Raw genomic sequence first — 17,117 nt, forward strand, 5'->3', positions numbered from 1 at the left:
CGATTGGAAGAAATAATGCCGCTGCTGACGTGAGACCGGGTCGGTTTCAGTACTCTGAAAAGTCTTGAAATTACTCTGTCTACCGCTGTGCCCGCCCAGCTGTACGATCTAATGGTCCATCGACGACCGGCGCGATTTAGCGCGTGACGAGAATGTGACAAGCATCCACAGCATCCGCGATAAGAAGCAAGGTGCATTTTCGCCCGATATAAACAACTGTGATGACCCCCATAATGCGCAGGTCCACACGGGACGGAGAGGCAAAGAGACACCGTATGGCTCAGTTTAAACAAACAGGTATATTCAATAATTACACATGATTAAGGTTATACATCAGAGGCTGGGGCGTCCGAGCTTACGTGCCGACGACTTCATGGGGGCGATGGAGTGGCTCCGGAGTTGGGCTCGAGCGGTTGCTGGCAGAAGCTGCACGCCGTCGGGCTTCGGCGCTGAAGGCACTCTTGGCGAACGATGTCGTCCTCAGCTCAGACTGGACTGCATCCGTTTACATGTGCTTTTAAGCACTTGATTAACAAAGGACTAAGGGCGGTCATTTCCAGTGGCCCGCCCAAAGCATCAATTCTCCAATCCAAAATAACATGCGAGATGGGGACAACTCCTTGGGTTGGGCTTAGCCTCGAACCCAGAGTCTGTTAACAATACAAACTAAATAAACAACAAAAACGCCACCACTCTCTCTCAAGTGAGAGTATACACAGGCTCTCTCTTCGGAGCTAATTCACTAGCGCCTGTCTTTCCACATTCTTGGCGAGGACTGCCTGTCCGCCATGACAGGTGTCCGTCACGGCCCTTCTGGGAATGCGCTTTTGTTCACGAGGCACGGCGGGAAGCTGTGGGTGCCTTCCCGGCGATAGCCCACGTCGAAAGGGGAAGGAGGGAAAGAATGTTGTCTTCGCGGTAGCGCATAGCGTCGGCTGTGGTACGGCGCGCTCTGGCCCGCTGACAGCTCCCTTGTCCTGGAATGTGCCCGGGAGGGCCGCACCTGGAACGGCCACGCAAATTGGGGAGCATAAAGCCTGTTTCCCCGCGGCGGCGGCGGCGGGTCCGGTTGTTCTGGTCGTCACTCAAAGAGCATGGCTGGGTAATTGATGATGCCGCTGTCACGGCGGCGGGTCCCTTCGTTCTGGTCGTCACTCAAAGTGCATGGCTGGGTAATTGATGATGCCGCTGTCATCTGGGTCTCCGTCTACGCCGCGCCGTGGAACGCGGAACCTCGCAGCACACAAGGAATGTCACACTCGCTCACCCTCCAGAAGAATGTTCTCCGAACATTTGAGTCCCTGCAGCTCCCCTTGTCTTTCTGAATCGCCTCGCACAGTGCGTCCGACAAAACACTTTTCGCTGCACTCAACACCACTGCACAACACCAATGCCTCCGCTGTCATAACTGGCGTCTCCAGGGGCAGCACTGATCTTCTTTTACAGATAAACATGAAACTCAGCACCCAAGCCTCTCAGCACCCAAGCCTCTCCTTTCTAGTCCAAACTGGACGAAATAAATTTACCACAGTTACAAAGGAGCTCCCACTTCTAGCACGATCACGGCACAGACAAAAATATAGATAACGAAAGGAAGTAGGGCAGGTTCTGCATGCGCTCCGCATGCTCTCCTGTGAAGGTGTTACTTAATGACAGAAAGGTTTAACCATTAACTCCGATAACTTAACACATACGCATATAGCAATGTTATGAGCTGCGGCATTACACAATTCTAACCAGTTCACAACTCCGCTCTGTTTACGCCATTAGTCCGACTTAGCTTTCCGATTTCGCAGCGGATATCGGCCTTCATGAGTCATACTAAGTAAGTCTGTGCCCCTTTGTCTGCTTTGGGACTCGCGAGGGCTCGTGGCAGGAGCCTCTCCTGGCGTTATCTGCGCGGCAACCTCGCGCGCTTCTTCTAGCAATGCATGAAGTAAATCCGGTGGCATTCCGGCCGTCACCTCGGGCGCCTGCCGAACAAATGCAGGAGAGGGCGTTTCTTGTGAACTATCTGCGCGCTCCGCTTCACTTCTGTCCCCATCAAAATCCGCGCTTTCCCTTTCCTCATTTCGTGAATACTGAACCGGTGCCGACTTGAGGCGATTTGCGTGTATCCTTATCAAACGCCGGTTCACGTCTCGGAATCTGAAGTTTACCGGAGAAAGCTTCTCGACAACCTCGCACGGTCCTCTCCACTTCGTCTGGAACTTACGAGCTAGCCCAATCTGCCTTTGGCAGTTTTCAATGTACACGCTGTCCCCCACATCAAACGGCGCGTCTCTAGCACTGCGATCGTGCACCTCCTTCCTGCGCTTCGCCGCTTTCTTTAAGGACTCCTTTGCGATGTCCCTCGCCACTTGCAAGCGCGATTCTAGCTCAACCTTATAGTCGTCCAGTGAAGCGTATGGGACACGACGGGGGCCCTCTGGCACTTCACTAGGCTGGTCCGGGTCTCGGCCGTAGAGAAGAAAGAATGGCGATTCGCCCGTGCTCTCGTGTGCTGCGGAATTGTAGGCAAATATTGCATACGGGAGCCACAAGTCCCAGTCCCGCTGGTCGCGCGAAACAAAATGCGACAGGAACCCGGCCACGGTTTGGTTCAGTCGCTCCACCGCGCCGTTGCAAGCCGGATGGTACGGTGTTGTCTGCTTCTTAGCGATCTTAAGCAGCTCGCAAACTCTCCTCATTAGCTGCGACACGAAGTTCGTTCCCCGATCTGTCAAGAGTTGCCTCGGGGGTCCATGTCGGAGCACGATCTGTTCGACAAATGCTCTTGCAACCGTGTCTGCCTTCTGATCTGGGAGTGCTACCGCTTCCGCGTATTTTGAAAGGTGATCGACAAATACTAAAATGTACTTGTTTCCGGAAGTGGTCGTGGGCAATGGGCCCATTATGTCCATACCTGTCCGCTCGAAGGGAGCTGAAACCTCAGGGAACGGCTGAATTGGAGCTGGTCTTCGTCCCTTGGGTGTTTTTCTTTCGAGACAGGAATGACACTTCGCACAGTAGTCTCTAACATCCTGTCGCATGCCACTCCAAAAGTACAAACGCTCCACACGCCTGCGTGTCTTCGCTACGCCAAAATGACCGGCGCACGGCGCATCGTGAAACGCGCGAAGAACCCTTTCTGTCCACGACCGAGGTATGACGACTCTCTCCCAAGCGGTTTTCTCTGGTCTCCCTTTCCTGGTTGGCCTCGTGCGCCGACACAGGGTGCCGTCTTTGCCAATGAAATAACCTAGCTGTTCGGGGTGAGACGGTGCGTCCTCTAAGCTTTCGATTATTCGCTTCAGGTCCGGATCTTTGCACTGCTCTGTGCGTAATTCGGCGGGGTCGACTACGGGGACAAACTCATCTATAGCTGCCACGGCAGCTGTGCGGCTGAGTGCATCAGCATTCAGATGCGTCTTTCCTGACTTGTGCTCAACTTCAAAGCAGTATTCCTGCAGGTGTAGATTCCATCTAGCGAGTCGCGAGCTAGGGTCCCTGACACTAATCACCCATTTCAGAGGATGGCAGTCTGTGACTAGCTTGAATTTGCGGCCGTAAAGGTAGCATCTGAAGTGCTTTACTGCCCAGACAACGGCGAGGCACTCCCCTTCCGTAGCTCCGTACTTTTGCTCTGTGGGGCTCAGCTGTCGGCTAGCAAAAGCAACGGGATGTTCTTTGCCCTCGATAACCTGAGATAGCACGGCACCCACTGCGAACTTTGACGCATCTGTGGCCATAACGAAGGGCAAATTAAAATCCGGGTGGCGCAACAGCGGTGCACTCATTAGCTTCCTTTTCAGGGCCCCAAAAGCATTCTCCGCGTTTTCGTCCCAGCGAAAGGCGACATTTTTGGCTGTTAAGGCGGTGAGCGGCTTAGCGAGCTTGGCGAACTCCTCTATGTGCCTTCGGTAGTAACCGATCAGGCCGAGAAACTGCCGGACCTGGCGGACGCTAGTCGGGGATGGAAAATCCGAGACACACCTTAGTTTCTCAGGGTCCGGTCGCACGCCGTCAGCTGAAACAACGTGCCCGAGGTATTTCACCTCGTTTTTGAGGAATTGGCACTTAGATGGCTTCAGCTTGAGACCCGCTCCTCTTAGTCGCACCAAAACCTGCTCAATATCGCGCAAATGGTTCTCAAAACTGTCACTGTATATGATAATGTCATCCATATACACGAAGCACAGCCTCCCCAGAAGACCTGCCAGGATAACATCAGCGGTTCTCTGCCAGACAGCAGGGCTGTTGGCCAGACCCATCGGCATTCTTTTCCATTCATAGTGCCCTGAGGGCGTGTTGAATGCCGTTTTCTCGGCATCTGCCGGATCCATTGCTATCTGCCAGAATCCCGCCGCCATGTCCACTACCGTGAAGTACCTGGCAGAGACCTGCTGAGAAAGCGTCTCCTGTATATTGGGGATGGGGTATGGATCGATGCGAGTTACGGCATTTAGTTTGCGGTAGTCCACTACCAATCGATACGAGCCATCTGGCTTTTCCACCAATAGTGCTGGTGCTCCCCAGGGTGACTTTGAGTGTTCGACAATGCCGCGATCAATCAGGTCCTGCACCTGCCGCTCCATCTCCTCACGTTGGGAGTAAGGAATCCTGTACGCACGCTGGTAAACGGGCGATGAAGTGCCGGTTTCTATCCTGTGCTTTATAACGCCACAGCAGCCCAAATCCAGGTTGGACGCGGCGAATACCTCCGAGTAGTCGTTCAGCAAACCAGCCAGAGCCTCCCTCTCCCTGGATTTTACGTGAGAAAGATCGAACGACACCTTTGGAGCAGCCGAAGGACTAGCATGCTCTACAGTTGCGAGTACCGTATCGGTGGGCTCACGTTGCTCTATCGCAGAGGTGAAGAAAGCCAATGTTTTGTTCTTGGGAAGGCTCAGTGGCTGCTGGCTACAGTTAACCACCCGTAGGGGCAATCTGTGGGCGTCATTAACTGTCACGAGGCACGCGGCTGCCTTCAGGCCATTGCTGAGAGAGTCGACCGGCTCAAGCACTCCCACGGCGCCGCTCTCTACATCTGAAGGCACAAACGCGTACAAAATGTGCTCCGACCAAGGAAGGACGACCGCCTCCTCGACCAGCCGGACGGCAACCCGCGAATATACCTTCTCCAATGATCCCACTGTTTGACGGGTGTCAATATCGGTAATGCGAATCTCAGCCCCTCTCCTGTTCAAAAACGGAACTTTTGAGCCGCCCGCATTAACCTCTTCCTCAGAGAATGAGACTACTACCTTCCCTTTTCTCAAAAAATCCTGCCCTAATATACCTGACACTCCGTTTGGCAGAGACACCGTGTCCGGGCATACGTAGCAGGGGTGCTCCAATGCAATTCCGCCGAGAGAGAAGTGTAACCGGTAGAGTCCACTTATGCCAAGAGGATCCCCCGTTATGCCTACAAATTTGGTTGCCATACCACCAGACGCTTCCAACACCTCGCGGTCCCCCTTCCTTCGAAGCGTGTTAAAACTGCTCTCCTTAAGCAATGTCACCTTTGACCCCGTATCTATCAACAATTCCATGCAACAACCATTTAACTTGCAACGCACAACAGGGCATGCCTCGTCGGCCACACAAACTACCACCACCTCATCATCCACTGCTCCCTCCCCACGCTCCTCAGGCTGGGGAGGACTAACTAGTTTTTTGTCTCGGTATCTGGAGCCCCGCTGTAGGCTTGCTTAGGGCGTGTCTCGCCTGCTTCTCTTTGTGGCTCCCCACGGCGCACGTTTTGGCAGAACCTGGCGATGTGTCCGCGACCCTGGCAAGCGAAGCATACGATTTCTTCAAAATCTCGCATACCGCGCCTGTAGCTTTGTGGCGGTCTCCGGTTTCCAGCGAATGAGCGCTGTTGAGCGCGCGCTTCAACCTGGCGTTCTACCTGCTGAGATAGCAGCTGTTCTAAGCGATCTAATCGCTCTGTCAAGAGAGCAACCTCAGGGTTGAGCACCGCTCTCTCTATGACGCGCACTCTCGCTGCGGCTGTCGTTAACGCCTCATTTCGTTCCTCATCCAATGCGGCCTCCACGGCTTGGTCGAAATTGCTCGGCTTGCGCGAGAGCACGAACCGGCGCACGGGGTCTTGCAGACCAGCCACGAACAAAGCGGTCATTTCCTCTTTAAGTATATCCTCCGCGTATTTCTTCTTTAGCTGGTCTCCTTCCTCCTCCCTGCTTAACGTATCGCGCGCTAAGCGCTGAAGCCGCGGCGCAAACGTTCGCACGTCCTCCCCTACCATCTGTACGGCGTCACAGAACCTCTGTACCCGCACGTGACGTGGTTCAGTGTCGAAATGCTCAAACGCGAGCTTCTTAAATTCCGCAAATGATTTTGTGGATTTTACTTTTTCGTCTCGTCATGCAAAATCATGAGCAGCTCCTGCCATCTTACACCTGGCCATTCCCAGCATTTGAGCATCGGACCATCCCCCCATTTTCCCAATCTCTTCTAGCATGGAAAAGAAATCGCAGATTGGAACCCCTGTCTTATCTCCCGTAAACGTCGGAATGACGCTTCCTAATGCCAGCATGCTTGCTCCGAGCGACGGCTGTGGAGTGGGAGCTCCCTCAGATAAAGACATTTTTTTTTTCAAGCCCTCCGGTGCCTCAAGCCTCTCAAATGGGGGTAAAAGTCCCACAATCAGTCCCGTGATTCCCTTTTGATTACAATTTTGAAGTCATGAATGTCACAGCATTCAGAGGACATTTGCTTTTGAGACCCCACTCCTGACACCAGTGTGATGACCCCCATAATGCGCAGGTCCACACGGGACGGAGAGGCAAAGAGACACCGTATGGCTCAGTTTAAACAAACAGGTATATTCAATAATTACACATGATTAAGGTTATACATCAGAGGCTGGGGCGTCCGAGCTTACGTGCCGACGACTTCATGGGGGCGATGGAGTGGCTCCGGAGTTGGGCTCGAGCGGTTGCTGGCAGAAGCTGCATGCCGTCGGGCTTCGGCGCTGAAGGCACTCTTGGCGAACGATGTCGTCCTCAGCTCAGACTGGACTGCATCCGTTTACATGTGCTTTTAAGCACTTGATTAACAAAGGACTAAGGGCGGTCATTTCCAGTGGCCCGCCCAAAGCATCAATTCTCCAATCCAAAATAACATGCGAGATGGGGACAACCCCTTGGGTTGTGCTTAGCCTCGAACCCAGAGTCTGTTAACAATACAAACTAAATAAACAACAAAAACGCCACCACTCTCTCTCAAGTGAGAGTATACACAGGCTCTCTCTTCGGAGCTAATTCACTAGCGCCTGTCTTTCCACATTCTTGGCGAGTACTGCCTGTCCGCCATGACAGGTGTCCGTCACGGCCCTTCTGGGAATGCGCTTTTGTTCACGAGGCACGGCGGGAAGCTGTGGGTGCCTTCCCGGCGATAGCCCACGTCGAAAGGGGAAGGAGGGAAAGAATGTTGTCTTCGCGGTAGCGCATAGCGTCGGCTGTGGTACGGCGCGCTCTGGCCCGCTGACAGCTCCCTTGTCCTGGAATGTGCCCGGGAGGGCCGCACCTGGAACGGCCACGCAAATTGGGGAGGATAAAGCCTGTTTCACCGCGGCGGCGGCGGCGGGTCCGGTTGTTCTGGTCGTCACTCAAAGAGCATGGCTGGGTAATTGATGATGCCGCTGTCACGGCGGCGGGTCCCTTCGTTCTGGTCGTCACTCAAAGTGCATGGCTGGGTAATTGATGATGCCGCTGTCATCTGGGTCTCCGTCTACGCCGCGCCGTGGAACGCGGAACCTCGCAGCACACAAGGAATGTCACACAACACAAACTATTTCAGGTTTACTATTTTATCCCTGGCGTGTTCAGGTGACTGCCCTCCGCTTCTTTCGAATACGCTTTTTTAACTTCATGTCTGGGCAGGGGATAGATAATGCAGATAACTGATAGTCGATGGTTCCTTAGGGTGACGAATGGGCTCTAAGAAGAAGACTTACTGATGGGCTAGTTGGTTATTAAGGCGGAAGCCTTGTAAGTCCCATTAGCGCAGAAGCCGCCGTCTGCCAGCGTCCATAGCACAAAACTCCTCAAACTCCTCAGTGACTTCACGATGCTCTCGCATATGACTTCGGCAGTAGACCGTAGGATAGTGACGTCGAGAGCAAACAGGAAAAAATACATTTCTTTCGAAGGTGCAGGGAATTGAACATGCGAGGTGAGCATGCAACCAATAGGTCACAAAACCGCATTACTTCTTGGCCGGAAGAGGTACACCTAGTGTATGTGTTTCCTTACGACTGCATGCTAATGAGTAGGTGTGTGTGATCATAAAGGAAGAAATATTCAATGAACCTTGCAACAGAGCTCACGATGAGACTGCTTTGTCATTGAAAGCACGTAAGCAGTCTAAAGGGGCCTCCGTAATTTTTTTCCGTGTGTACAGAAATCAGCGCACGGAGAGAGAAAGCACAGGAAAGAAGGAGGACGACATGACGGAGTGCTAGACAATGAACTGTATATCTCGGAAGGAAGCGAGGCTACACACACACACACACACACACACACACACACACACACACACACACACACACACACACACACACACACACACACACACACACACACACACACACACACACACACACACACACACACACACACACACACACACACACACACACACACACACACACACACACACACACACACACACACACACACACACACACACACACACACACACACACACACACACACACACACACACACACACACACACACACACACACACACACACACACACACACACACACACACACACACACACACACACACACACACACACACACACACACACACACACACACACACACACACACACACACACACACACACACACACACACACACACACACACACACACACACACACACACACACACACACACACACACACACACACACACACACACACACACACACACACACACACACACACACACACAGAGCCGCCGCGGTGGCTGAGTGGTTATGGCGCTCGGCTGCTGGCCAGAAAGACGCGGGTTCGATCCCGGCCGCGGTGGTCGAATTTCGATGGAGGCGAAATTCTAGAGGCCCGTGTGCAGTACGATGTCAGTGCACGATAAAGAACCCCAGGTGGTCGAAATTTCCTGAGCCCTTTACTACGGCGTCTCTCGTAGGCTGAGTCGCTTTGGGACGTTAAACTCACATAAACCAAACCAAACACACACACACACACACACACACACACACATATATATATATATATATATATATATATATATATATATCAGCAGACAAGTTAAAGGAAATGAGGGGCCCGTTTGACAAATTTATGAAGGGAGCCAACAGTCACCGAAACCAAGGTGCATAGGGGAACGTTAATTTTTTTTTTTTTTTTAATGTGTTATGCTTATCAGTAGGATAATAATTCTTAGATTAATAAATTGCTTAAAGAAAATTACTTATAAAGCAGCAGAAAAAACAACCATGCCGCCGGTGGGATCCGAACCCACGACCTCCGAATATCGCGTCCGGTGCTCTTACCAACTGAGCTACGGCGACGGCTGTCCAATCTGCTGCTCTCGTGGGTATTTATGTTTACTGGGTGTGAGCGAGCCTTGAGAGTGTTCACCAGCGCCACCCTCGACCATAGCGGCGGACGTAGCACGTCCTGTAATACCGCGAACGTGACGTAGAACGTCATCTAACGGCGAGGGCGGAAACTGTGCGAGAGCCCTCTTATGCTACCTTTGGCATTAAGACTGCCAGAACCGAGACCCTCGTTAAGCTATCAGCAGACAAGTTAAAGGAAATGAGGGGCCCGTTTGACAAATTTATGAAGGGAGCCAACAGTCACCGAAACCAAGGTGCATAGGGGAACGTTAATTTTTTTTTTTTTTTAATGTGTTATGCTTATCAGTAGGATAATAATTCTTAGATTAATAAATTGCTTAAAGAAAATTACTTATAAAGCAGCAGAAAAAACAACCATGCCGCCGGTGGGATCCGAACCCACGACCTCCGAATATCGCGTCCGGTGCTCTTACCAACTGAGCTACGGCGACGGCTGTCCAATCTGCTGCTCTCGTGGGTATTTATGTTTACTGGGTGTGAGCGAGCCTTGAGAGTGTTCACCAGCGCCACCCTCGACCATAGCGGCGGACGTAGCACGTCCTGTAATACCGCGAACGTGACGTAGAACGTCATCTAACGGCGAGGGCGGAAACTGTGCGAGAGCCCTCTTATGCTACCTTTGGCATTAAGACTGCCAGAACCGAGACCCTCGTTAAGCTATCAGCAGACAAGTTAAAGGAAATGAGGGGCCCGTTTGACAAATTTATGAAGGGAGCCAACAGTCACCGAAACCAAGGTGCATAGGGGAACGTTAATTTTTTTTTTTTTTAATGTGTTATGCTTATCAGTAGGATAATAATTCTTAGATTAATAAATTGCTTAAAGAAAATTACTTATAAAGCAGCAGAAAAAACAACCATGCCGCCGGTGGGATCCGAACCCACGACCTCCGAATATCGCGTCCGGTGCTCTTACCAGCACCGGACGCGATATTCGGAGGTCGTGGGTTCGGATCCCACCGGCGGCATGGTTGTTTTTTCTGCTGCTTTATAAGTAATTTTCTTTAAGCAATTTATTAATCTAAGAATTATTATCCTACTGATAAGCATAACACATTAAAAAAAAAAAAAATTAACGTTCCCCTATGCACCTTGGTTTCGGTGACTGTTGGCTCCCTTCATAAATATATATATATATATATATTTATATTTATATATCGAAGTATACGCTTCATTTAAGGAAACATTTTTATTTTACTAGACGTTTCGATCGGAGGACCGATCTTTACAAAAGTGACCATAGAGTGCATGGGCGCGTGTTCTTATAGCATGGGACTTGAAACACAGAAGGCTTAAAAAGAAAAGAAATAAAGAAAAGTGAAGATAAGAAAAAGAGGGAGGGGCGGCCGGGAGAACGGAACACAACAGACACCGATGGCATATTAGGGAAGCAAAGGTGGCGCGTCGCGTACCCGTGAACTCACTGCACACAGACACAACACACACTCACGCACACACACACGAGGCGAAAGAGGGAGGCCGGGCTGGATGCGCACGCGGCTACTGCGACAAGAAAAAAGAAAAAAAAGGAAAAGAGAGAGAGAGAAGCAAAAGCGTAGAAAAGGGGGAAAGCAAAGAAGAAACGTGGTGGGGCTTAACAAAAGAAGGGATGCGTCCGCCAATTGTGGGTTTCGGTATGCCTCTGGCCGCGTATGTGCGGCCTCGTGCGACTCCGAAAGATGGCCCGGACGAGGCGGAACAGGTTGAGACCGCCCAAAGTGGCTCCACATGGTGACACGCGAGCCGCTAAGACCAGATGAGCTTCCCATAGGAGGACCAGATGGAAAGGCTTGTTGACAGGAATGCGAAAAAACAAGAGATATAGCACAGAGAAATTTAAAAAAAATAAAAAATATATATAATGACAAAAAAAAGAAAGAGAAGGGGACATCTGGCCCTCGCGGGACGAAAGAATGAGTTGAACGGCAGATGGAAACAAGCCGAAACTGACATGCAACAGGGGTATGACTTCAGAGGACTCAGTCAGTGGTGATGCTTTGTCTATTAGGGTTGAAATTTTCTTTGGTTTCTGCTATCGAAAGAGACGATAGGGTGCCATAGTTTTCGTTGATGCCCTTTTGCACTGTTTAAATTTGAAAATAAAGTATGATTCGCGTTGTTCGCGCTCCCGAGTGTTTTTAAAGCTACTCTGCAATATCGTTACTTTAAGTTTATCAAACTCGTGGCCTTTTTCGCGGAGGTGTCTCGAAAGTAGGAAGCCAGGGAGAGATTGAGTATGTGAGCGGTGGTTATTAAATCTTAATCGGAAGGAATTGTCGGTTTGACCAATGTATTGAATCTGACATTCGCCACACTCGAGCATGTAAACAACATTACTGGAATCGCAGTTTAACTCCTCTCGGATAACATGTTTGAAACCTGAAAGGGTACTTTTAGTCATTGCTGTGGTTTGCATGTGTTAGCAAACTTCGCATCTGCTCTTTCCGCAAGGTGTGCCACCCACCGGCCTCGGTTTATTAACCGTTGAGTGCACAAGGTGGTTTTGTAAATTCTTTGGCCTTCTGTGTGTTACCTAAGGGACCAATGAAAAAATTTTTGAGAGCCGCTCACTTTGTTCTGTGATATTGAAGTGTTTTTGAAGGATTTTGTTAATATTCGGTAGGTTGTCTGTGAATGTCAGTACTAGATTAGAGCGACGTGGTGTTGGCGGGGATTCCGCAGGGATGTGATCACGGTTAGTAACTTCCGCCCTTTTAATGGCATCGTTGATGATTGAAGACGGGTAGCGCTGTTTCTTTAGAATTTCGCCCATGTGTCTAGCATTTTTTTAAATCTTCTGATCGAGAGCAAATGCGTTTGAATCGGATAGCCTGTGAGTACGGAATTGATGTTTTGCAATGACGTGGGTGGCAACTGTTGAAATAAAGATACTGCTGTCTGTGGGTTTTTATAAACGCTAGTGATTAATGCACCCCTGTCAACACGAACAAGCACATCAAGGAAGTTAATGCTATTAGTTGAGTACATGTGTGTGAAAGAGATATTTGGATGTATGTTGCTGAATGAGGTGATAAACTGAATTAGTTTTTCCTCTGTTTCTGCCCAAATTATGAATATGTCATCAAGAAAACGTTTGTAAAAAGCCGGTTTGTTTGGATATGAGGAAAGGAAGTCTGATTCAATTTTGTTCATAAATATGTTGGCGTAATTTGGTGCCATTTCTGTTTATGGTTTATGGGGGTTTATCGTTCGAAAGCTACTCAGGCTATGAGGGACGCCGTAGTGGAGGGCTCCGGAAATTTCGACCACCTGGGGTTCTTTAACGTGCACTGACATCGCACAGCACACGGGCCTCTAGAATTTTGCCTGCATCGAAATTCGACCGCCGCGGCCGGGATCGAACCCGCGTCTTTCGGGACAGCAGCCGAGTGCCATAACCACTCAGCCACCGCGGCGGCTGGTGCCATTTTTGTGCCCATAGCCGTACCACTCGTTTGAAGATAATATGAGTTATTGAATTCGAAAGTGTTAAGTTTAAGGACCAAATTTGCAAGCGTCTCGATGGCACTTGGACTGGGAGAGTCTAGCATACTGTGTTATTTATAGGCTCCGACCATGGCCTGTATTTCGTCGTCATGGGGGATGTTAGTGTAAAGTGACACCACGTCCAGGGTAACTAGGAAAGTGCCATCAGGGAAGGTGACATCGGATAATTCTCTCAGGAAGTGGTTAGTATCTCGTATGTAAGATGGATGTTTCGGAGGTATATGTTTGATGAGAGAATCGACGTAATCGGAGATCGGTTCTGTCAGTGTGCCGACTCCAGAAACAATAGGTCGCCCAGGATGTTTCTCTTTGTGTATTTTCGGAAGCATGTAAAAGCGCCCCGTGGAGGCATTTTTGGCATCAGCGCCTTACTTATTCGCCATGGTAATTCACCTTCATCGGTTAGTTTATTCAGTTTTTGCTCTGATCCTCTGGTATTCAAAGGAGGGGTCTGATGATAGTTTCTTATAGAATTTTTAGTCGTTGAGTTGGCGGTTGGCCTCCTGAATATAATCATCTTTGTCCAAAATCAATATACCTCCGCCCTTGTCGGCGGGCGTTACGTTGTTTTTTGTAAGGTTGGGTGGGCTAGATTTTCGTGTCCCGAACGCCTGAAATATGTCCTTCTGTACCGCTTGAATATATAGGTCTAGATATTTATCCCTGCCAGTTTTGGGTGTCCACTGTTCCTGAGATTTCGAGCACCAGGCATTATTTTGGCTTGGTTTGTCGAAAAAATATTCCCGTTGTCTAAGTGTTCGGGAAAAGTCATCCAGATCCTTGAGTAATTTGTATCCATTATACTACCCAATATTCGGGCAGAACATTAGGCCGCGTGATAAAAGGGACTTTTCATCGGGAGTGAGTTGTAAGCTTGATAGGTGGATTATATTTTCCGGAAGGTGTGGCTCTCCAGGTGTTCGGTCTAATGTGGTTGTATATTCGTTTATCGTTTCGTTGTTATTTTCGGGTGGGGATATGTGCGTTGCCAGTTGAAATACCATTGTGCGCTCCATACCTGCCTCAACAACAATGTGATCACGAGAGAATTTTTTAAGTTTCTTCGTCTAAATTTGCTTAATTTTGCTCAGCTGAAAGACCTCAAGCTCATCTGTCTCGGATGCTGAGAGTACCATGCTGTGACGCGCCCGCCTCTCCTCGAGTATTATTGATGCTAACAACTGTCTAAAGTGTTCAATTGTTATTTTCAGGAGGTTTAAAGAAACCTTAAGTAGTTCTTTGCTCCATGCTTCTCGATGGGAATCTGAAAGGTTACTCATGGATGGCGATAGGGATACCAGAAGTCCCTTCGGTACAGTTTCTGATTTAAGGTATATTTGGAGAGATTTTATGTGGAGCTCGTGCCTGATTAGCTTGTCAGTAATTTTTCTTAATTTCAAAAATTCCTAGAGCATGTGACATTAGCAGAAGGAGAAATGCTGGGCGCGTGAGCCTGGTCGCCCTGTCAGTTTTGCTTTAACTTCAGCCGTTGGGCTGAGCCACAGCGTCGTCTGAGGTCATACCTTTGTTTCAGCGTGGCGATCTCGTGACCGAAGTTTTGCAGGGTGACGGAAGCTTGTTGGGAGCCCAGAGCTAGTTCTGTTGCTGTTGATATGGGAATCCTCCGTGATTCTGGGCTTGTCGGAGTGGCCACCGGTGACGTATCGCCAACCACAGCGGGAGTCGGGTGGTTTGGTGCTGAGTATGGGTTCCTAGTGGTAGTGTCTGGTGCCGGAACTCTTGATGGTTCGGTGGCGCTTGCAGACACGGTGCAGTGCGGTGATCTGTGTGATGGCGTGGGTAGAAGTGCTTGGTAAGTGGTCGTAGTTTCCCTCGTGCGTCCTGCGTCCCTTGAAATTCTTGACGTGTTTTTCGGGTGACACTTCTGACGGCGGTCCTGCAACCCAGCTGTCCGTTTATTTTTAATTATCTGTTCAGCTTCCGCCATGGTCGGGAAATCCGCTGTTGTGGGTGCCCCGGCTTCTTCATTGGTTTTGCTTGTGACCTCAAAATAGCTGGCAGCTATGCAGGTGTTGTGCTCTAAGGTGGGTCGGTGGATCTTCTCTGATGGTAGGTGATGTTGCCATAGGGCCAACTCTAAATAAACTAACCGATGAAGGTGAATTACCATGGCGAATAAGTAAGGCGCTGACAACAAGAAATGCCTCCACTGGGCGCTTTTACATGCTTCCGAAAATACACAAACAGAACCATACGGGGCGACCAATTGCTTTTGGTGTCGGCACACTGACAGAACCGATCTCCGATTGCATCGATTCCCTCATCAGACATATACCTCCGAAACATCCATCTTACATACGAGATACTAACCACTTCCTAAGAGAATTATCAGATGTCACCTTTCCTCATGGCGCTATCCTAGTTACCCTGGACGTGGTGTCACTTAACACTAACATCCCCCATGACGACGGAATACAGGCCATGGTCGGAGCCTATAAAGAAGACAGAATGCTAGACTCTCCCAGTCCAAGTGCCATCGAGACGCTTGCAAATTTGGTCCTTAAACTTAACACTTTCGAATTCAATAACTCATATTATCTTCAAACGAGTGGTGCGGCTATGGGTACAAAAATGGCACCAGCCGCCGCGGTGGCTGAGTGGTTATGGCACTCGGCTGCTGTCCCGAAAGACGCGGGTTCGATCCCGGCCGCGGCGGTCGAATTTCGATGCAGGCAAAATTCTAGAGGCCCGTGTGCTGTGCGATGTCAGTGCACATTAAAGAACCCCAGGTGGTCGAAATTTCCGGAGCCCTCCACTACGGCGTCCCTCATAGCCTGAGTAGCTTTGGGACGTTAAACCCCCATAAACCATAAACAAAAATGGCACCAAATTACGCCAACATATTTATGAACAAAATTGAATCAGACTTCCTTTCCTCATATCCAACCAAACCGGCTTTTTACAAACGTTTTCTTGATGACATATTCGTAATTTGGGCAGAAACAGAGGAAAAGTAATTCAGTTTATCACCTCATTCAGCAACATACATCCAAATATCTCTTTCACACACATGTACTCAACTAATAGCATTAACTTCCTTGATGTGCTTGTTCGTGTTGACAGGGGTGCATTAATCACTAGCATTTATAAAAAAAAAACACCCACAGACAACAGTATCTTCATTTCAACCGTAGCCACCCACGCCATTGCAAAACTTCAATTCCGTACTCCCAGGCAATCCGATTCAAACGCATTTGCTCTCAATCAGAAGATTTAAAAAAAATGCTAGACACATGGGCTAAATTCTTAAGAAATAGCGCTACCCGTCTTCAATCATCAACGATGCCATTAAAAGGGCGGAAGTTACTAACCGTGATCACATCCCTGCGGATTCCCCGCCAACACTACAGACTGGCTCGCGCGTGCGTCGCAACCACCGTCGACATACCGGCCTGAGGGAGCAATGGGGCTGTTGTGCCTTGCCAGAAGCTGATTTCGTTCACCCAAGGCAGGATTGAGAGCAGCACAATTGTGGCACGCGAATGCGCTAGTCACGTGATTTTTTTGTATTTCGTGGGCTTTCCTTGGAGCTCGGGAAAAAGATACACGTAAGATTTACATTATCGCAAATAAATGGAATGTGGGTTCCTGATGGTGCTCTCCAACTTTTCTATTCACATTTCCTTGCTAAAGTCAACATTTACGAACTTAGATTAGAAAGAATTTATCTTAATTTCTGCCTAATTAATAGCCATATAAAAAATTGCCTAGATGCGCAAGCCGGCTGGTAGCTATGTGTTTTGCCTGGCCTACCTCAAATATGTCTTTAACCGTCGGCTAAAGTTAGCCTGGACATCCTATATATATATATATATATATATATATATATATATATATATATATATATATATATATATATATATATATATATATATATATATATATATATATATATATATATATATATATATATATATATATATATATATTTATATATATATAAATTTGCCTAGATGCGCAAGCCGGCT

The sequence above is a fragment of the Amblyomma americanum genome, chromosome 1 (assembly GCF_052857255.1).
Source record: "Amblyomma americanum isolate KBUSLIRL-KWMA chromosome 1, ASM5285725v1, whole genome shotgun sequence".
NCBI classification, from domain to species: domain Eukaryota; kingdom Metazoa; phylum Arthropoda; class Arachnida; order Ixodida; family Ixodidae; genus Amblyomma; species Amblyomma americanum.